The sequence below is a fragment of the Balaenoptera borealis genome (assembly GCF_965194805.1).
Source record: "Balaenoptera borealis genome assembly, chromosome: X".
NCBI classification, from domain to species: domain Eukaryota; kingdom Metazoa; phylum Chordata; class Mammalia; order Artiodactyla; family Balaenopteridae; genus Balaenoptera; species Balaenoptera borealis.
This window is the reverse complement of record NC_138881.1, coordinates 26943091-26962522: the sequence shown is the minus strand read 5'-3', so window position 1 is coordinate 26962522 and position 19432 is coordinate 26943091. Positions and strand designations below refer to the sequence as shown.

Genomic DNA, 19432 nt, shown 5'->3' with positions numbered 1-19432 from the left:
GGAGGTTCCTTAAAAAACTAAGAATAGAATTACCATATGACCCAGCAATCCCACTACTGGGCATATACCCAGAGAAAACCATGATTCAAAAAGACACATGCACCTCAATGTTCATTACAGCACTATTTACAATAGCCAGGACATGGAAGCAACCTAAATGCCCATCAACAGACGAATGGATAAAGAAGATGAGGTACATATACACAATGGAATATTACTCAGCCATAAAAAGGAATGAGATTGAGTCATTTGTTGAGACGTGGATGTATCTAGAGACTGTCATACAGAGTGAAGTAAGTCAGAAAGAGAAAAATAAATATCGTATATTAATGCATGTATGTGGAACCTAGAAAAATGGTACAGATGAACCAGTTTGCAGGGCAGAAGTTGAGACACAGATGTAGAGAACAAACGTATGGACACCAAGGGGGGAAAACCGCGGTGGGGTGGGGATGGTGGTGTGCTGAGTTGGGCAATTGGGATTGACATGTATACACTGATATGTATAAAATTGATTACTAATAAGAACCTGCAGTATAAAAACAAACAAACAAACAAAAAAACAACTAATACTAAACTTTCTTTGGGTTATTTGTATGGAAATATGTTAATATAAATGTTTCAGACATTACATGAAATTTCTAAAAATCTTATATGTTCTGATATAATGTTATAAGTCATAATTCTAGCTATTACTTTAAAATGTATATCTCAGAAATAACTAAATTTCCTTGTCAACTGCATTATTATGAACTTTCATCAAATCTTTAACCGTGGTCATTTTTAAGTCTTTTGTCATTTACAGACAGTTCTGGGTGTACTCTGATGCTTTTGCAAATATGTTCCTATAAAAGGGTTTCATCTTCAAGGAATTCATGGAAAAGACTCTGGCAAGTACAGGTTTCTGGTAACTGACTATACTGTTGAACTGAATGAATAAGCATTTTCAGAACTCTAACGGAAAGCTGATGAATTCATAAAAGTGCTAACAAAAGATCAAGATGAAAAAAAATTAATTACATGGGACTGAGTGAACTGATGAGGATGATTATAATTTTTGTGACTTTCTGTTTGAATAAAAAAAAAGAAAAAAGAAACTGGAAAGAACCAAAATGTCTAATAACAGGAGATTTGTTAAATAAGTTATGATAAATTTCTTTGTTGACCTCTTGTACATAATGAAACTGTTCAGTAATGAAGATGAATGCTTGTGCTATAAAGTATATATGTATAAAATATATCTGCTATAATCCCCCCCAAAAAAAGATGATCAAATATAAAATTAATATTAAAACATTAAAAAATATATATTCAAAAAACTTAATTAGGTAATTCTATATGTACTCACTTGGAAAGATATGCACATTGAGTTAAATATGTTTCAGAGTAACATTAGCATATGCTCTAACTTTAACTTTTAAGTGATGTCTGTATAGTTACTGTGTATATGTTACATAGGCATATGATATATGCATGTACATGCATTTGCACACACACACACAGAAGAGTATAACAGTGTATACAAACTGAAATTAGAGAGGAAGGCCTCCTTTGTATACTTCAGCACCGACCTAATTTGCTACAACAGGCACAGACTTCTTTAAAAAATTTATTCATATTATCAAAAAAAACAGGCAAAGAGACTATAGTGTTCATTCCCCATCATTCTAAATAAACAGAGGTCTGATAAAAAAAATAACATGGGCTTACTCTTCTGTCTCATTTTCCTTTCTTATATTCCCTTTTTTCTTTTTTTCTCTCACATTTTTCCTTTGCTATATTAAATTTCCCTAAGAACTAACCCTGGTATTATGATTTCATTTCTTGATGTAACACCACTGACCCATTTTAAATCATTAGTAACTTTGTAAGGGCAACTTGTTATTATACCTAGAGATAGTGTAATAAATAGGTTAGAGAGTATCTGACTGTAATCACACAGAGTAGATTGGCTAGTGTTTCCTATTGGGGAAGCTACAAAGGCCCCTTAGAGAAAGAAAGATCTGTGCTGGGCTGAAGGCAACTTAAAGCAACAGACTGCATTTTGGTTATCACTGAATCCCCAGTCTAAAACAATGCCAGGAACTGAATAGGAAATCTATAAATATTTATGAAATGAATGTAGTTGTTAGGCAGGTTACTTAACCTCCATGGCCACGACTGCTGCACAGCTTCTCCAAAGCACTGTAGATAACAGATTACATATGCCCAGAGACATATGTGCATGACAACTCTGTCTGTTGTGATCTTAGTCATTATTTTATAATACTTTTAGCGTATTTACTAAAATCTTGCGTGCCTTCCTCTTTGTTCTACTGACCTAGAATTTCCATTCGTAGGTATTATTGAACAGAAACATGTACATTTGTGCATGTATGAGAATGCTCATAACAACATCATTCTTATTACTCCCCAACTCAAAATTACCAAAATGTCATCAGCATGGTAGATTACAATGGAATAATGCACAGCAGTGCAAATGAATAGCTATACACAGTACCACGGATACTTACTAATACTGAGAAAGACACCAATGCAAAAGATTAAGTACTGTAAGCGTGCATATACATATAAAGTTTAAAAGGTAAAACCAAGCTACTGTGTTAGAAAACAGGATACTCGTTACTCTGGGGAAAAAGCTTAGGTTAAGGACTGTGAGGAGCTATGGAGGGGGCTTCTGATGTGCTGGTAATGGTTTATTTCTTGATCTGGGTGATGGTTACATGGGTGTGTTTTCTTTGTGACTATTCATCAACTTGTATAATTATGATTTATATTTTTTTTCTGCATATGTGTCATCACTCCATAAAACTTATTTAAAAATTAAATGCATTTGTATACAAGTACAAAGGCATAATAGCAAGTAACTGGAATGATAGACATCTTGGGAGCCTTTAGGTTGGATTGAAAAGGAAGAAATAAAAGTGCCATTCATAAATGCTATCATTGTGTACATATGGAAAATCCACAATTACCAACAAACAAATTAGTAGAATTTAACAAGATTGTTGGATATGAAATCAACATTAAAAATCAACTGTAGGGCTTCCCTGGTGGCACAGTGGTTGAGAGTCTGCCTGCCAATGCAGGGGACACGGATTCGTGCCCTGGTCTGGGAAGATTCCACATGCCGTGGAGCAACTGGGCCCATGAGCCACAACTACTGAGCCTGCGCGTCTGGAGCCTGTGCTCCGCAACAAGAGAGGCCGCGACAGTGAGAGGCCCGCACACCGCAATGAAGAGTGGCCCCCGCTCGCCACAACTAGAGAAAGCCCTCGCACAGAAACGAAGACCCAACACAGCCAAAAATAAATAAATTAATTAATTAAAAAAAATCAACTGTAAATGGCCATCATCAAAAAGTATACAAATAATAAATGCTGGAGACAGTGTGGAAAAAAGGGAACTCTCCTATACTGTTGTTGGGAATGTAAAGTGGTACAATCACTATGGAAAACAGTATGGAGGTTCCCTAAAAAACTAAAACTAGAGTTACCATATGATCCAGCAATCCTATTCCTGGGCATATATCTGGAAAAGACAAAAACTCTAATTCGAAAAGATACATATACCCCAGTGTTCACAGCAGCACTATTTACAATAGCCAAGCCATGGAAACAACTTAAATGTCCACTGACGGATGAACAGTTAAAGAAAGTTGTATACATATACACAATAGAATATTACTCAGCCCTAAAAATGATTGAAGTAATGCCATTTGCAGCAACATGGATGGACCTAAAGATTATCATACTAAGTGAAGTAAGTCAGAGGAAGACAAATATCATATGATATCGCTTAAATGTGGAATCTAAAAAATGATACAAAAGAACTTATTTACAAAACAGAAACAGATTCACAGACATAAAATAAACTTATGGTTACCAAAGGGGAAGGGGGGAGGGATAAATTAGGAGTTTGGGATTAACAGATACACATTACTGTATATAAAATAGATAATCAACAGGAACCTACTGTATAGCACAGGGAACTATATTCAATATCTTGTAATAAGCGATAATGGAAAATAATCTGAAAAAGAATATATATATGCATATATATGTGTGTGTGTGTGTGTGTGTGTGTGTATAAATGACTGAATCACTTTGCTGTACACCAGAAACTAACACAACATTGTAAATCAACTATATACTTCAATTAAAAAAATCAACTGTATTGATTATATAACCAGAGGATTCTTTGTAGTAGCAACTAAAAGAAATATAATTTATAATTAAAGATTATGTAGCACCTAGGAATAAATCTAAAACTCCATTCCCTGGGCTTCCCTGGGGGCGCAGTGGTTGAGAGTCTGCCTGCCAATGCAGGGGACACGGGTTCGGGCCCTGGTCTGGGAAGATCCCGCATGCCACGGAGCGACTAGGCCCGTGAGCCACAATTACTGAGCCTGCGCGTCTGGAGTCTGTGCTCCGCTACAAGAGAGGCTGCGAGAATGAGAGGCCCGCGCACCGTGATGAAGAGTCGCCCCCACTTGCCGCAACTAGAGACAGCCCTCGCACAGAAATGAAGACCCAACACAGCCATAAATAATAAATAAATAATTAAAAAAAAAAAAACAACTCCATTCCCTAGTTTTAAGGCGAAAAATTAAAGATGATCCAAATTAATGAAATGATACACATATCATTCATGGATTGGGTGGCTCGATATTGTGTGTATATACATGTGTGTATGTAAATATATATATAGAGAGAAAGGTTTTTAAAAAATATAAGTATATAAAAATTACCCCAAATTGATCAATTGTCAATAAAATGCCAGTCAAATATTCAACAAATTTTCTTGTGCAATGTTACAAGTTGATTCTCAAATTTATATGGGAATACAAAGGGCCGAAAACAGAGAAAATTATCTTGAAGTTTATTAACAAGATGGGAGGGCTTGCACTACTGGATATCAAAACGTATTCTAGAGCTACAGTGATTATTGCATTGGTACTCAGATAAATAAGTAGAAAAATGACACAGATTAGAAAACTCGGATATAGATCCAACATTAATGGACACTTGATTCATGACAAACAGGGCATGGCAGTGGAGAAGTAAGTCTTTTCAATAAGTAAATGGGACAACTGGGTAATCACGTGGGAAAAAAGGAAATGGCAGTCTCTTACTTCAAACCTATAATTTCCAGATATATCATAGGTCAAACGTAAAAAGCAAAATAATAAAACTTTAGAAGTTAATACAGAAAAATATCTTCATGACCTTAGAGTAGATAAAGACTTATACGATAAAACAGAACACTAAAAGCACTAACCATAAAGGAAGATGCATGAATTAAAATTAAGAATTTTATCAAAAGTTACTGCAAACATGGAAGAAGAAGAACACAGCATGGGAGAGGAGATCTGCAACACATACAGCCAATGAAGGATTAATATTGAGAATATATAAAGAACTCCTACAAATAAATAAGAAAAATGCAAATAACCCAATCGTAAAATAGTCAAAAGTCGTGAATAGGCACTGCACAAAGAAATCAAATGATATAAGAGTATGAAAAATTGCTTAATTCCACTTACAATCAGGGAGATGCAAATTTAGATTACAATAAGACACCAGAATACAGCCATGAGATTGGGAGAAAAAGCAAAAGCAATGGAAATCCTTACAATACCAAGTGTTAGTGAGGATGTGGAGCAGCTGTAATCCTCATATACTGCTGGTGAGAGTATATGAGATCATTATTCTTCTAAGTAAAGCCAAGTGTGGCCTGTTCTGGTTGTGTAATTTTGATTGCTTAGCCGAATCCCCAAACCACCAAGAGCGGGCATGACAAAAATTGATAGTCAAGTTTTGAGCATAGCGGGGGTAGTTTGATAGAAGAAACCAGGGCTCCTGATGAGTACTGAGTGGCCGTACCAGCACTGGACTGGTTGATGAGCAGTCATACCATACTTTGGGACTTCACCTGAGAGTGATACAACCTTCTTTTCAAATTTAAGCTACTGTTAGTTTGGGTTTTCAGTCTCTTGAAGCTTTAACTAATTCTAACAAAATGCCTTTTCTTGGGTAATATTTCTGAGTGCTTACTATGTTCCATGAACCATATTAAAAGGTTCACATAAGTTATCTCATTCAATTAACTCAACAACTGTACTAGGGTTCTCCAGAGAAACAGAACCAACAGGAGATAGACAGATACAGATATAGATACATAGATAAAAGGATATCCATTAAAACAATGGCTCATATGATTTTGGAAGCTGAGAATTTCCAGACTCAGGAGAGCCCAAGATAGAGTTCCAGTCCAAGTCCAGTAGCACGAGAAGCAAGAGAGCCAAGGGTGTAAGTTCTAGCCCGGGTCTGAGTTCGAAGGCAGGAGAAGACTGATGTCCCAGTTCAGAGACCACCAGCCAGAAAGAGCAAATTCTCCCTTACTTAGCCTTCTTGTTCTATTCAGGTCTTCCATGGATTGGATAGGGCCCAGCTATATTGGAGAAGGCAATCTGCTTCACTCAGTCTACTGATTCAAATGTTAATCTCATCCAGAAACACCCTCACAGAGACACTCAGAATAATGTTTATATCTGGGTACCCTGTGGCCCAGTCAGGTTGACACAAAATTAACCATCACAACAACAGTAATGAAGTAAGTACTGAGACACAGAGAGGTTACCAAATGTGTGATGAAGTCACACACGAAGTTTAACACCAGAACACACAATTTGCATTATACTTTATACTACTGCCTGCCCACCTATATATGAGCCTTACCTATCTTTGTGTTGCTCGTAATATCTAAGAGTACTCTCTGCACATAGCTCTTGACTCGTATACCATTATATGCCCTAAAATACTGACTTGGATTAATCAGACCAAATAAAGCATTCAGAGGCTTCTGATCTAAGGACACAATTTTTTTTTTTTTTGCATTCATTCAAGATGAGTCCTGAATAAGCTTTCAATTCTCTTGGTTTTAGCAAAGTGAATTTTCAGTACAGAATGAGATGTTAGTTTGTGGAAACTACTGAAAACATATCTTGACAGTAAGTGTTTGCATTTCAGTAGTTGATCTTTATGATGGAAACAAATAAACAAATATACAACAAAGCTTATACAGAAAACCATTGCAAAGGAACTCAATAATTCCCATATGTAGTATTTTCTAAAGTTTTTTTTTTCCCTTTCTCAATGAATGTGAATTTAGGGCAAAAACCAAAAGTACATCTGTTAACGGAATTAAAATTGCTAAATGTCAACTTCTTTTCCAGAAGAAGTCCTTGAAAACCTTCCCATTTCTAATCATTCGTTTCCTCATTATCATAGGTGGGAAAAAATGATGGCATAATTCCTAATAACCAGAGGTGGATGTGTATCATATTAGTAAGGTGGTACAAAAATAAATTTGAAGTACAGGTTTTCCCTTAGTTAAATACAAAAATATTCCTTCACCGTTTTGACAAATAGTTACTGAGTACTTACATGTGCCAGGTACCACTCTAGGATCTGGAATTTATGACCACAAGTACACGTTTGTTGGAAGAGACAGACAATAAATAGATAAATGAAAAGTACATTACAGAATGTCAGGTAGAGATAAGCATTATGGAGAAACATGAAGCAGAGTAAAAGAGAGTGAAGAGTGGGTGAAGATGTGGCATTTGGGCAGAGAACTAAATGAAGTGAGGGTTGAACAGTCAGGCCTATATATAGAGGAAGTATATTCTAGATAGACGGGAACAGGCCCTGGGGCATCAAATTACAGAAAAAAAGGAGAGTAGAACATTCGGTGCTAAACTTTTTTGGTGATAAACTTTTGGTGATAATATTAATCTAAGATGGTGAATGGAATAATTGTTGCACTAGCTATCTCATTTCTGCTGAGTTTTCCAAATATGGCTTTGGGATTTGTGGTAGGTAGCTTACATGGCTCCCAATGGCTCCCTACCTCCTGGTATTCACACTTTTGTGTAATCTTCTCCTCTTGAGTGCAGGCTGAACTTAGTGATACGATTCAAACAAGTAGAATATGGCAAAAGTGATGAAATGTTGTTTCCGCAATTAGGTTCCAAGACTGTGACTTGTGTCTTGCTAGCACGCCTCCTCTTGCTGGCACTCTCTTGTCCTTTCACTTGCTTGCTCTGATGAAACCAGCTGCCATACTGTGAAATGCTCTTATAGAGAGGCCCATGTGGCAAGGAACCAAGGGAGACCTCTAGCCTACAGCTTATGAGAAACTGAGACCTAAGTTCAAGAGTCCATCAGGAACTGAATCCTGCTACCAACCACGTGAGTGAAATAGGAAGCAGCTCCTTTCCAATCGGTGCCTTGAGGTGACTTTAGCCTTGTGGGAAACCCAGAGCTAGAGGACCCAGGTAAAACATGCCTGGATTCCTGTCCCATAAAAACTATGAGATAATAAATGTTTTTTAAGCCACTGATTTTTGAGACACTTTATTATGCAGTAATATATAATACAGGGCTGCAGTTCTGTTTCTATATTGAGCACTCAGGGGGAGGAAGTTTTCCCTGCAGGTTTAGCATTCTTGTGTGTGTTATAGAGATGGGAGAGGGTATTAAAGATCCTTTAGTGAGAAAAGTATTTGCTACTTAGAGTTCAAGCTTATTCAGTTTTCCCAATAGGGAGAGATATGAAAGTAATGATACTTGCTTTGTCCTCTGTCCCCACCCGCTTACACGTTTCTATTAAAACATTTCATGCCCAATGCCCTGGGACTTACAAATTATTAAGAGGGGGCTTAAGAACATCCCTCCAAATATATGTACATTTATTATAAATTACAAATATATTATAAATCTATATTATAAATTATAAATTGCATATATAGCTATGCTAATATGTTATATATAATATAACGCAGTCACAAATTTAGATGTTACAAGAGGATGAGGTGGAAAATAAATATTACCTTGAGGAACACTGGCTTAGCTGACCCCTATTCAATCCTTCAGTTCTCAGCTCAATAATTACTTCTCTGGAAGTCCTCCTTCTCCCAACCAGGTCGGATCCTCTTTCATAGACCTCTGATTGGTGCATGGGTGGGTCAGTGGTAGAATTCTCGCCTGCCATAGACCTCTGATTCCTTTTTGCCCTGAGCACTTATCTCAGTTTGTGATCATGATTATACATTAATTGCCATAGTTATTTCACTAATCTCTGTCTCCCCCACAAGATTAAAAATCCCATGGTTGCGTGGAGCACCTGCACTTTTTCTCTCAAATATATTCTTTTCTTTGTTAATTAATTTATTTTATTTATTTATATTAGGCTGCGTTGGGTCTTCATTGCTGCGCCCGGGCTTTCTCTAGTTGCGGCAAGCGGGGGCTATTCTCCGTTGTGGTGCGCGGGCTTCTCACTGCGGTGGCTTCTCTTGTTGCGGAGCATGGGCTCTAGGCGCGCGGGCTTCAGTAGTTGTGGCTCGTGGGCTTCAGTAGTTGTGGCTCGCGGGCTCTAGAGCGCAGGCTCAGTAGTTGTGGCTCACGGGCTTAGTTGCTCCACGGCATGTGGGATCTTCCCGGACCAGGGCTCGAACCCGTGTCCCCTGCCTTGGCAGGCGGATTCTTAACCACTGCACCACCAGGGAAGCCCTCTCAAGTATATTCTCAGAGAGGGACATAGTGCCTGGCATAGAACTAGAACTCAGTTTGTGGAATGAATGGAGAAACAAGTCTCATGACTCTCTTCTTTCCTTTCCCAGATATGAGTCTCCAGCTGTCAAGCTGGGAGACCAAATCTTCCCATGAGGATTCTGGTGACCCATTCAGCACATTTGGGCTCTTCTTCTGATCTCTTCTATCATTTCATGTTGACAGTTCAGACTATGAGCTTCCTCATGTTACCTCCACTGGAATCCTGGGTGTTGATGCTTTGTCTGAACTGGACTGTGAACCCCAATGTAAATGGGTCAGAATGGAGGTCATTCCCACTTCCTAAGCCAACTTCTCTTAGCCCCAATCTTGTTAGGGCTACCTTTTCATCCATTCTGACTCCATTTAGAAGTTTTCAGCATGCTATGTAGAAAGTCACAGTGTTACACTACTTCAGAGGGATCCCAGGAGAATTAAATGATAAAATGTACATGAAAACACCTTAGAAACTGTAAAACATTATTCAAATATTTGTTCTTTTCTTTGTAGTGTACAGAGGTTTTCTTCCTTCAGAAGAAAATACAATAAAATGATCAGGAAATAAATTGTTGGAAGTTTAGCAATTCACTGCCATTAAAAATAACTGATCAAGAAATAAGGCAGGGACTTCCCTGATGGCACAGTGGTTAAGAATCTGCCTGCCAATGCAGGGGACACGGGTTTGAGCCCTGGTCTGGGAAGATCCCACATGCCGTGGAGCAACTAAGCCCGTGAGCCACAACTACTGAGCCTGTGCTCTAAAGCCTGCGAGCCACAACTACTGAGCCCGTATGCCACAACTACTGAAGCCCGCATGCCTAGAGCCCGTGCTCCGCAACAAGAGAAGCCACCGCAGTGAGAAACCCGTGCACCGCAATGAAGAGCAGGCCCTGCTCGCCAAAACTAGAGAAAGCCTGCGAGCAGCAATGAAGACCCAATGCCTCCAAAAAAAAAAAAAAAGAACATTCCATTGTATGGATGTGCCACATTAAAAAAAAAAAAAAAAGAAAAGAAAGAAGGCAAATAGGCAGGCTTACTTGTACAAGCTATCCAGGGAAGAAGTGATTTTTCTTCTGAGCCAGATGAAAGTAAACCAAGGTTTATTGATTCAGCTGTTGCTACTAGACATCATGTTTGGCACAGATTAAGCGTTGGCTGCTAACTCCAGCACATGTAGCTCCAACTTCTTCAATGAAAGATACTAAGGTGAAGCCCAGATCTTCTGTTTCAAAACTGATTAGAAATTAAATCTACAAACAAGTTTTTAATATAGTATACTAAGATGGAAGACTGCAATGCATAGGGTCTGAAGCAATAATTTTGAGAGTTTAGTGTGAATAGGTTTCACTCAGAGATCTTGTTAAAACTCAGATTGTTGGGCCCTACCCCCAGAGGGTCTGATTCACTGGGCCTGTGAATCCTCATTTATAACAAGCTGTTATGTGATGTCAATGCTTGTCATCTGTGACTCACACATTGAGTAGCATAGATCTAATGAATAACTGTTTTATGGCCCAGTGTGACAGATTCAGAATGGGCATCTTTATAACCCAATTTCAGTTCTGTGAATATATTCTTTCAAAAGATATATGTCCAAAAAGATATGTGAAATACTTCTACTTTATGGGTATTTTCTATGTGGAACTAGCAGCCCATGATCTACCTAAGGGAAAAGTGAAATAAGTAACAATAGGTAATCTTTGGTTTTCTCCAGAAATTAGATATAATCTGGAGATAAAAATCATATCCTACTTCTTTGCCAGACAAAATCTTGAATGTGAGTGAAATGAAGGATTAAGTGAAGACTGTCACACCACTTCAAATTCTCAGGGTTGGGGTTTAGAATTAGATAACATGTAATCCAATTCCCTTCATTTCTAGACAGTGACAGGGGAACTGTGCCCACTGAAGGTGAATGACACAAGGTCATATAGATAATGAAAGGCAGGGCCAAGATTGTAACCCAAGTCTTCTGGTTGGGAGCACAGTATGCTTTTCCATCCAATAATTTCCTTTCCTGCCGGAAAAGAGCAGGTTACACATCTGGTTGGAACCTTTTCTTGGCCTCATCAATGGCAAAGATTACAGTAATTTATGAAAATCTTCTCTACCACTTTAGAAAACATTTTGGCAGTTCATCAAATGATCAAACACAGAGTTACCATGTGACCGAACAATTCTACTCCTATGTTTATATATATCCAAGAGAAACGAAAACCTATGTCCACACAAAAACTTGTACATGAATGTTCATAGCAACATTATTCATAACGGCCAAAGGTGGAAACCCAAATGTCCATCAATAGTTGAATGGATAAACAAAATGAAGTATATCCTTACAATGAAATATTGTTCAGCAAAAGAAAGGAATGAACTGGCTCCCCCCGCGTGGCGCGCGGCCCAGGCGGGCGCTGACAGAGCTGGGTAACTGGCCTTCTCTGGCGGCGGCTCGGCCCTCCTTCCAGGGCCTCCAGGGCCGCAGCCCACTGGCCGGCCTTGCCAGCCTTGGCGCCGCCGAGGCGGGAGAAATGGGAGTCCCTCCGCAGCGTTCCCGGGGCGGCTGCCTTCGCCGGGGAAGCGGCGCTGTCTTTGAGGAAACCGGAAGCCCCCCGTGACCCGGTTTGTTTTTGGTCCGTTTCCAAACACTGGGGAATTGAAACTCGGCGGCTCTGGGGGCGGCCCTAGGAGCCTGTGTGCGGGCTGTCGTGGATGCACTGGTAGATGATGATACGTGCATTCTGAATCATGAACAAGCCCATAGGAGAGATACAGTGACTCCAGTCTCAGTGTATTCAGGAGATGAATCTGCTGCTTCACATTTTGCCCTTGTCACTGCATATGAAGACATCAAGAAACGACTTAAGGATTCAGAGAAAGAGAACTCTTTCTTTAAAAAAAAGAATAAGATTTTAGGAAGAAAAGCTTATAGGAGCTCGAAGGGATGAAGAAACAAATTCTGTGGGAGGAGAACAAATAAATAAGGCCTATCATGCATATCGAGAAGTTTGCATTGATAGAGTTAATCTGAAGAGCAAATTGGATAAAATGAATAAAGACGACTCTGAATCTTTGAAAGTACTGAATGAACAACTACAATCTAAAGAAGTAGAACTCCTCCAGCAGAGGACAGAGATGGAAACTCAGCAGGTGATAAGAAATTTAAATCCACCTTCATCAAACCGGGAGGTGGAAAAGTTGAGCTGTGACCTGAAGATCCATGGTTTGGAACAAGAACTGGAACTGATGAGGAAAGAATGTAGACATCTCAAAATAGAGCTACAAAAATCCAAACAAATGGATCCATCTCAGGAAGACAGTCTGAAGAGCAGAGATCTCCAAAGACTAAGCATTTCAAGTGATAATATGCAAAGTGCATACTGGGAACTGAAGAGAGAAATGTCTAATTTACATCTGGTGACTCAAGTACAAGCTGAACTTAAGAAAGCTGAAAACCCCAGCTGCAATCAAGAAAGCTTGCACCCCAGCAGGATGCATGGAAGACCTTGGGAAAGACAGCACAAAACTGCACTTGACAAATTTTACTGCAACGTACAAAAGACACGCCCCTCTCTCGCCAAACGGCAAAACTCTTTGTCATGCCATGTCTTCCCCTTTACCAGGAGATGTAAAGGTTTTATCAGAGAAAGCAGTTCTCCAGTAGTGGACAGATCATGAGCGATCCATTCCTCACGATGGCACAAACTTTCAGGAACACAACTCTTATGGCAGAAATTCTCTGGAAGATAATTCTTGGGTATTCCCAAGCCCTCCTAAATCAAGTGAGACAACATTTGGGGAAACTAAAAATAAACCTTTCCCTTTACCCAACCTGCCACCACTGCATTACTTGGATCAACATAATCAAAACTGCCATTATAAAAATTAATTCTGAAGAGATTCATGATGTTCTCACGAGGTTGCTGTGTCTCCCTCAGTGGTTTTCTTGGGAAATCATTAACAAACTGAAAGCAGATTTTGATTAAACTTTTGCAGAGTTCTTCAGTATTTACATTTGCACATAATGTACCATATTACATAGTTGATTTTTCAGTATGAAAGAACACCCTCCAGCTCAGAATCAGAATCAGAATCAGGTATATGTTACTAATTAATAAATTAACAAACCTAAGGTGTTTCAAAAAAAAAAAAGGAAATGAAATAGTGATACTTGCTACAACATGAACAAGCTTTGAAAACATTATGTCAATGAAAGAAGTAAGTTGCAAAAGTTACCAGATACTATATGATTTCATTCATATGAAAGCCCAGAATAGGGAAATCTATAGAGACAGAAAGTAGATTAGTGGTCTTTTAGGTCTGGGTTGGTGAGGGACACAGGAATAGGGGAATTATAGCTAAAAAATATGGGGTTTCTGGAGAAGGTTCAAGATGGTGGCATAGGAAGATCTTAAACACACCTCCTCCCATGGACACAACAAATCTACAACTACATATAGAATAATTCCCTTGGAAAAAGACCTAAAATTTGGATGAACAAATCCTCCACAAAAAAGGGTAAAAGGACAGCACTGAGATAGGTAGGAGAGAGAGAAATATGGGCTCCCAGGGAATAACCCACATCCCAGCTGTGGTGATCCACAACCAAAAGGGATCACAAGGTACAGATATTTTCCCTGAGGAGCAAGGGATTCCAACTGCACATCAAGCACTCCAACCCCTAGATTCTGCACAGGAGAGACAAGTCACCTAAACACCAGGCTTTAAAAACCAACAGGCAAAATGCTCAGGAAAACTACAGAACTGCATGGAACAGAAGACGAACTCTTAAAGGGCTTGCATGCAGACTCACTTGGCTTGAAAACCATTGCAAAAACACCAGATTGAAAAGCTCATGGACCATAGGTGATGGGGACCCACTTACTAATATTGAAGCAACTGCTAGAGAGGCAAGAACCAGTTGAGATGCTCCCTGGGGACTGAGTCATTGGTGGGAGCCATTTATGCAACCTCAGCGTACCTTGCTAATACTGGCACTGGTGGGCACCATTTTGGAATTCTCTATCTAACCTGTTCGTGACAGTGGGCACACCCTGCTGAAAGCCCTGCCCACCCCTGCACCCCAGCTGGGCCTCATAGCTGACCAAGCTATAACCCTGCCCACCAGTGCCCCAGGGCAGCCACCACCAGGCCCTGCAGCCGGTCTGGGTGACAGCCCTGCCCTTTAGCACCCTGCAGCAGCTGTAGCCCTGCCACAAAAGGTCAAATACAGCCTACAGAGGGGACACGGCTTGAAAACCCGGCTCTGGTGGCCAGGTGGGATTGCACTTCTGAGCCCCACAGGACATCTCCTAAATAAGGACACTCCTTCAAGACTGGTAGACATAGCTGATCTACCTAAAACAGAGAAAAACACAGAGAATTAGACAAAATGAGGAGACAGAGGAATATGTTCTAATCAAAAGAACAAGACAAAATCTGAGAAAAAGTTAATCAAAACAGAGATAAACAATACACCTGATAAAGAATTCAAAGTAATGGTCATAAAGATGCTCACCAAACTCAGGAGGAGAATGGATGAACAGAGTGAACTTCAATGAAGAGACAGAAAATATAAGAAAGTAGTAAACAGAAGTTACAAATGAACTGAAGAATACGCTAGAAGGGTTCAACAGCAGACTGGATGAAGTAGAAGAACAAATCAGCCAGCTGGAAGACAAAACAATGAAACTCACTCAGACAGGGCAGCCAAACAAACAAACAAAAGAGAATTTTAAAAAGTAAAGATACCTTAAGGGACCTTTGGGACAACATCAAGCAGAAGAAGAGAGACAGAAAAAGGGTCAAAAAATATTTGAAGAAATAGTGACTGAAAACTTCCCTAAACTGGGGAAGGAAACAGAAATTCAGGTCGAGGAAGCCCCAAGAGTTCCAAATAATATGAACACAAAGGGACACACACCAAGACACATTATAATTAAAATGGTAAATGTTAAGGATAAAGAGAAAATCCTAAAAGCAGCAAGAGAAAACAACTTGTTATATACAAGGAAAACCCCATAAGGCTATCAGCAGATTTTTGAGCATGAATTTTATAGGCCAGAAGGGACTGGCATGACATATTCAAAGTGCTTAAAAAAAACAAAAAACAAAAAAAAACTTCTAACATAGAATTCTCTACCCAGCAAGGTTATCATTCAGAATTGAAGGAGATATAAAAAATTTCCCAGAAAAGTAAAAGCTAAAGGAGTTCATCATCACTAAACCAGCTCTACAAGAAATATCAAAGGGACTTCTATAAGCTAAAAAGAAATGGTGCTAGTTAATAATAAGAAAACATACGAAAGTAAAAATCTCACTGGAAAAGTAAATATATAATAAAAGTAGTGGATAAATCACTTATAAAGCAAGCCTGATGGTTAAAAGAGAAAAGTAGTAAAAATAACTAAAACTACAATAATTAGTTAAGGGATGCATAAAATAGAAAGATGCAAAATTTGTCAGCAAAAGTATAAAACATGGGGAGGGGGTAAAAAGATAAAGATTTGGAATGTTTTCAAATTTAAGTTGCTACCAACCTAACAGGATGTCATATGTGGATCTTACAGTAACCACAAGGAGAAAATTTAAATATACAAATTAAAATGAGAAAGGAATCTAAACATAACACTGCAGAAAACCAGCAAAACACAAGGGAAAAGAGAAAGAGAAATGAACAGAGAGGAACAATAACAGCCAGAAAACAATGAACAAAATGGCAATAAGTCCATACCTATTAATAATTGCTTTAGATGTAAATGGACTAAATGTTCCAATCAAAAGACACAGAGTGGTGTAATGGATTAAAAAAAACAAGACCCTTCTATATGCTGACTACAAGGGACTCACTTCAGAGGAACAGACACACACAGAATGAAAGTGAAGGGATGGAAAAAAGATATTCCATTCAAATGGAAATGAAAAGAAAGCTGGAGTAGCTTTACTCATATCAGACAAAATAGACTTTTAAACAAAGCCTGTAACAGAAGACAAAGAAGGGCATTACACTGTGATACAGGAATCAATCCAGCAAGAAGATGTAACATTTATAAATGTATATGCATGTAACAGAGGAGCACCAAGCTATATAAAGCAAATATTAATAGGCTTAAAGGGAGAAATCGAAAGCAATACAACAATAATAGGGGACTTTAACACCCTAATTACATGAATGAAAAGAGCATCCAGAAAGAAAATAAATAAGGAAACAACAGACTTAAAATACACATTATATCAGATGAACTTAATAGATATATATGGAATATCCTATCCAAAAGCAGCAAAAACACATTGTTTTCAAGTGCACATAGAACATTCTCCAGGATAGATCACGTTAGGTCACAAAGCAAGTCTCAATAAATTCAAGAAGACTGAAATTATATCAAGCATCTTCTCTTACCACAATGATATGAAACTAGAAATCAATCACAGGAAAACGCACAAAAACATGGAGGTTAAGCAACTGAACAACCAATGAGTCATTGAAGAAATCAAGGGAGAAATAAAAAAATACCTAGAGACAAATGAAAACAGAAATACAACACATCAAGATCTGTGGAATGCAGCAAAAACAAATCTAAGAGGGAAGTTCATAGCAATACAGACCTTCCTCTAGAAACAAGAAAAATCCCCCCCAAACAACTAACTTTACATCTAAAGGAACTAGAAAAAGAAGAACAAACAAAGCCCAAAATTAGTAGAAGGAAGGAAATAATAAAAATTAGGGCAGAAATAAATGAAGTAGAGACTGAAAAAAACAATAGAAAAGATTAATGAAACCAAGAGTTGGTTCTCTGAAAAGATAAACAAAATCAACAAACTTTCAGCTAGACTAACCAAGGAAAAAAGAGGATTCAAATAAATAAAATCAGAGATGAAAGAAGAAAAGTTACAGCTGATACCATAGAAATACAAAGGCTCATAAGAGACTACGATGAACAATTACATACCAACAAATTGGACAACCTAGAAGAAATGGATAAATTCCTAAAAACATACAATCTTCCAAGATGAATAATGAAGAAATAAAAAATCCAAATAGATCAATTACTAGTAAGGAAATTTAAACAGTAATCAAAAATCTACCAACAAAAATCTGTCCATTTCTTCCAGGTTGTCCATTTTATTGGCATAGAGTTGCTTGTAGTAATCTCTCATGATCTTTTGTATTTCTGCAGTGTCAGTGGTTACTTCTCCTTTTTCATTTCTAATTCTATTGATCTGAGTCTTCTCCCTTTTTCTCTTGATGAGTCTGGCTAATGGTTTATCAATTTTGTTTATCTTCTCGAAGAACCAGCTTTTAGTTTCATTGATTTTTGCTATTGTTTCCTTCATTTCTTTTTCATTTATTTCTGACCTAATCTTTATGATTTCTTTCCTTCTGCTGGCTTTGGGGTTTTTTTGTTCTTCTTTCTCTAATTGCTTTAGGTGCAAGGTTAGGTTGTTTATTCGAGATGTTTCCTGTTTCTTGAGGTAGGCTTGTATTGCTATAAACTTCCCTCTTAGCACTGCTTTTGCTGCGTCCCATAGGTTTTGGGTCGTCGTATCTCCATTGTCATTTGTTTCTAGGTATTTTTTGATTTCCCCTTTGATTTCTTCAGTGAGCACTTCGTTATTAAGTAGTGTATTGTGTAGCCTCCATGTGTTTGTATTCTTTACAGATCTTTTCCTGTAATTGATATCTAGTCTCATAGCGTTGTGGTCGGAAAAGATACTTGATACGATTTCAATTTTCTTAAATTTACCAAGGCTTGATTTGTGACCCAAGATATGATCTATCCTGGAGAATGTTCCATGAGCACTTGAGAAAAATGTGTATTCTGTTGTTTTGGGGTGGAATGTCCTATAAATATCAATTAAGTCCATCTTGTTTAATGTATCATTTAAAGCTTGTGTTTCCTTATTTATTTTCATTTTGGATGATCTGTCCATTGGTGAAAGTGGGGTGTTAAAGTCCCCAACAAAAGCCCAGGGGCAGATGGTTTCACTGGTAAATTCTACAAAACATTCAAAGAAGATATAATACCTATACTTCTCAAACTCTTTCAAAAAACTGAAGAGGAGGAAAAACCTTTTAAACACATTTATGAAGACAGCATTACCCTGATACCAAAACCAGATGAGGACAGCACAAAAATGAAAATTATAGGCCAATATTCTTGATGAACACAGATGCAAAAATCCTCAACAAATATTAGAAAATCAAATCCAACAATACGTTAAAAGGATCATACACCACCAAGTGGGATTTATTCCAGGAATGCAAGAATGGTTCAACATCCACAAATAAATCAACAAGATACATCACATTAACAAAAGGAAGGATAGAAATCATATGATCATCTCAATACATGCAGAAAAAGCATTTGACAAAACTGAACATCCATTTATGATAAAAACTCTCAAGAAAGTAGGTATAGAGGGAACATACCTCAACATAGTAAAGGCCATATATAACAAAACATCATACTCAACAGTAAACAGCTCAAAGATTTTCCTGTAAGATCAGGAACAAAACACTATTGCCACTTTTATTCAACATAGTACTGAAAGTTCTAGCCATGGCAATTAGGCAAGAAAAAAAAGGTATCCAAATTGGAAAAGAATAAGTAAAACTGTCACTATTTGTAGATGACATGATACTATATACAGAAAACCCTTAACACTGCACCAAAAAAAAAAGTTAGAATAAATAAATTCAATAAAGTTGCAGGATAAAAAATTAATAATATATAGACATCTGTGGCATTCTATACACTGAAGCACATTATCAGAAAGAAAAATTGAGAAAACAATCTCATTTACAATTGCATCAAATATAT

At 37.9% G+C, this 19432-nt stretch overlaps 1 long non-coding RNA gene and 1 pseudogene across 2 annotated transcripts in view; one reads left to right on the top strand and one right to left on the bottom strand.

Annotated features, from left to right (window-relative positions):
* LOC309621183 overlaps positions 1 to 19432 on the bottom strand; it is a 58583-nt gene that overhangs the window by 22514 nt on the left and 16637 nt on the right. The gene's annotated exons all lie outside the window — the stretch shown is intronic.
* On the top strand, positions 12436 to 17698 carry LOC309621133 (5-azacytidine-induced protein 2 pseudogene; annotated as a pseudogene). The gene has a single exon. The product of its transcript is annotated as a 5-azacytidine-induced protein 2 pseudogene (transcript).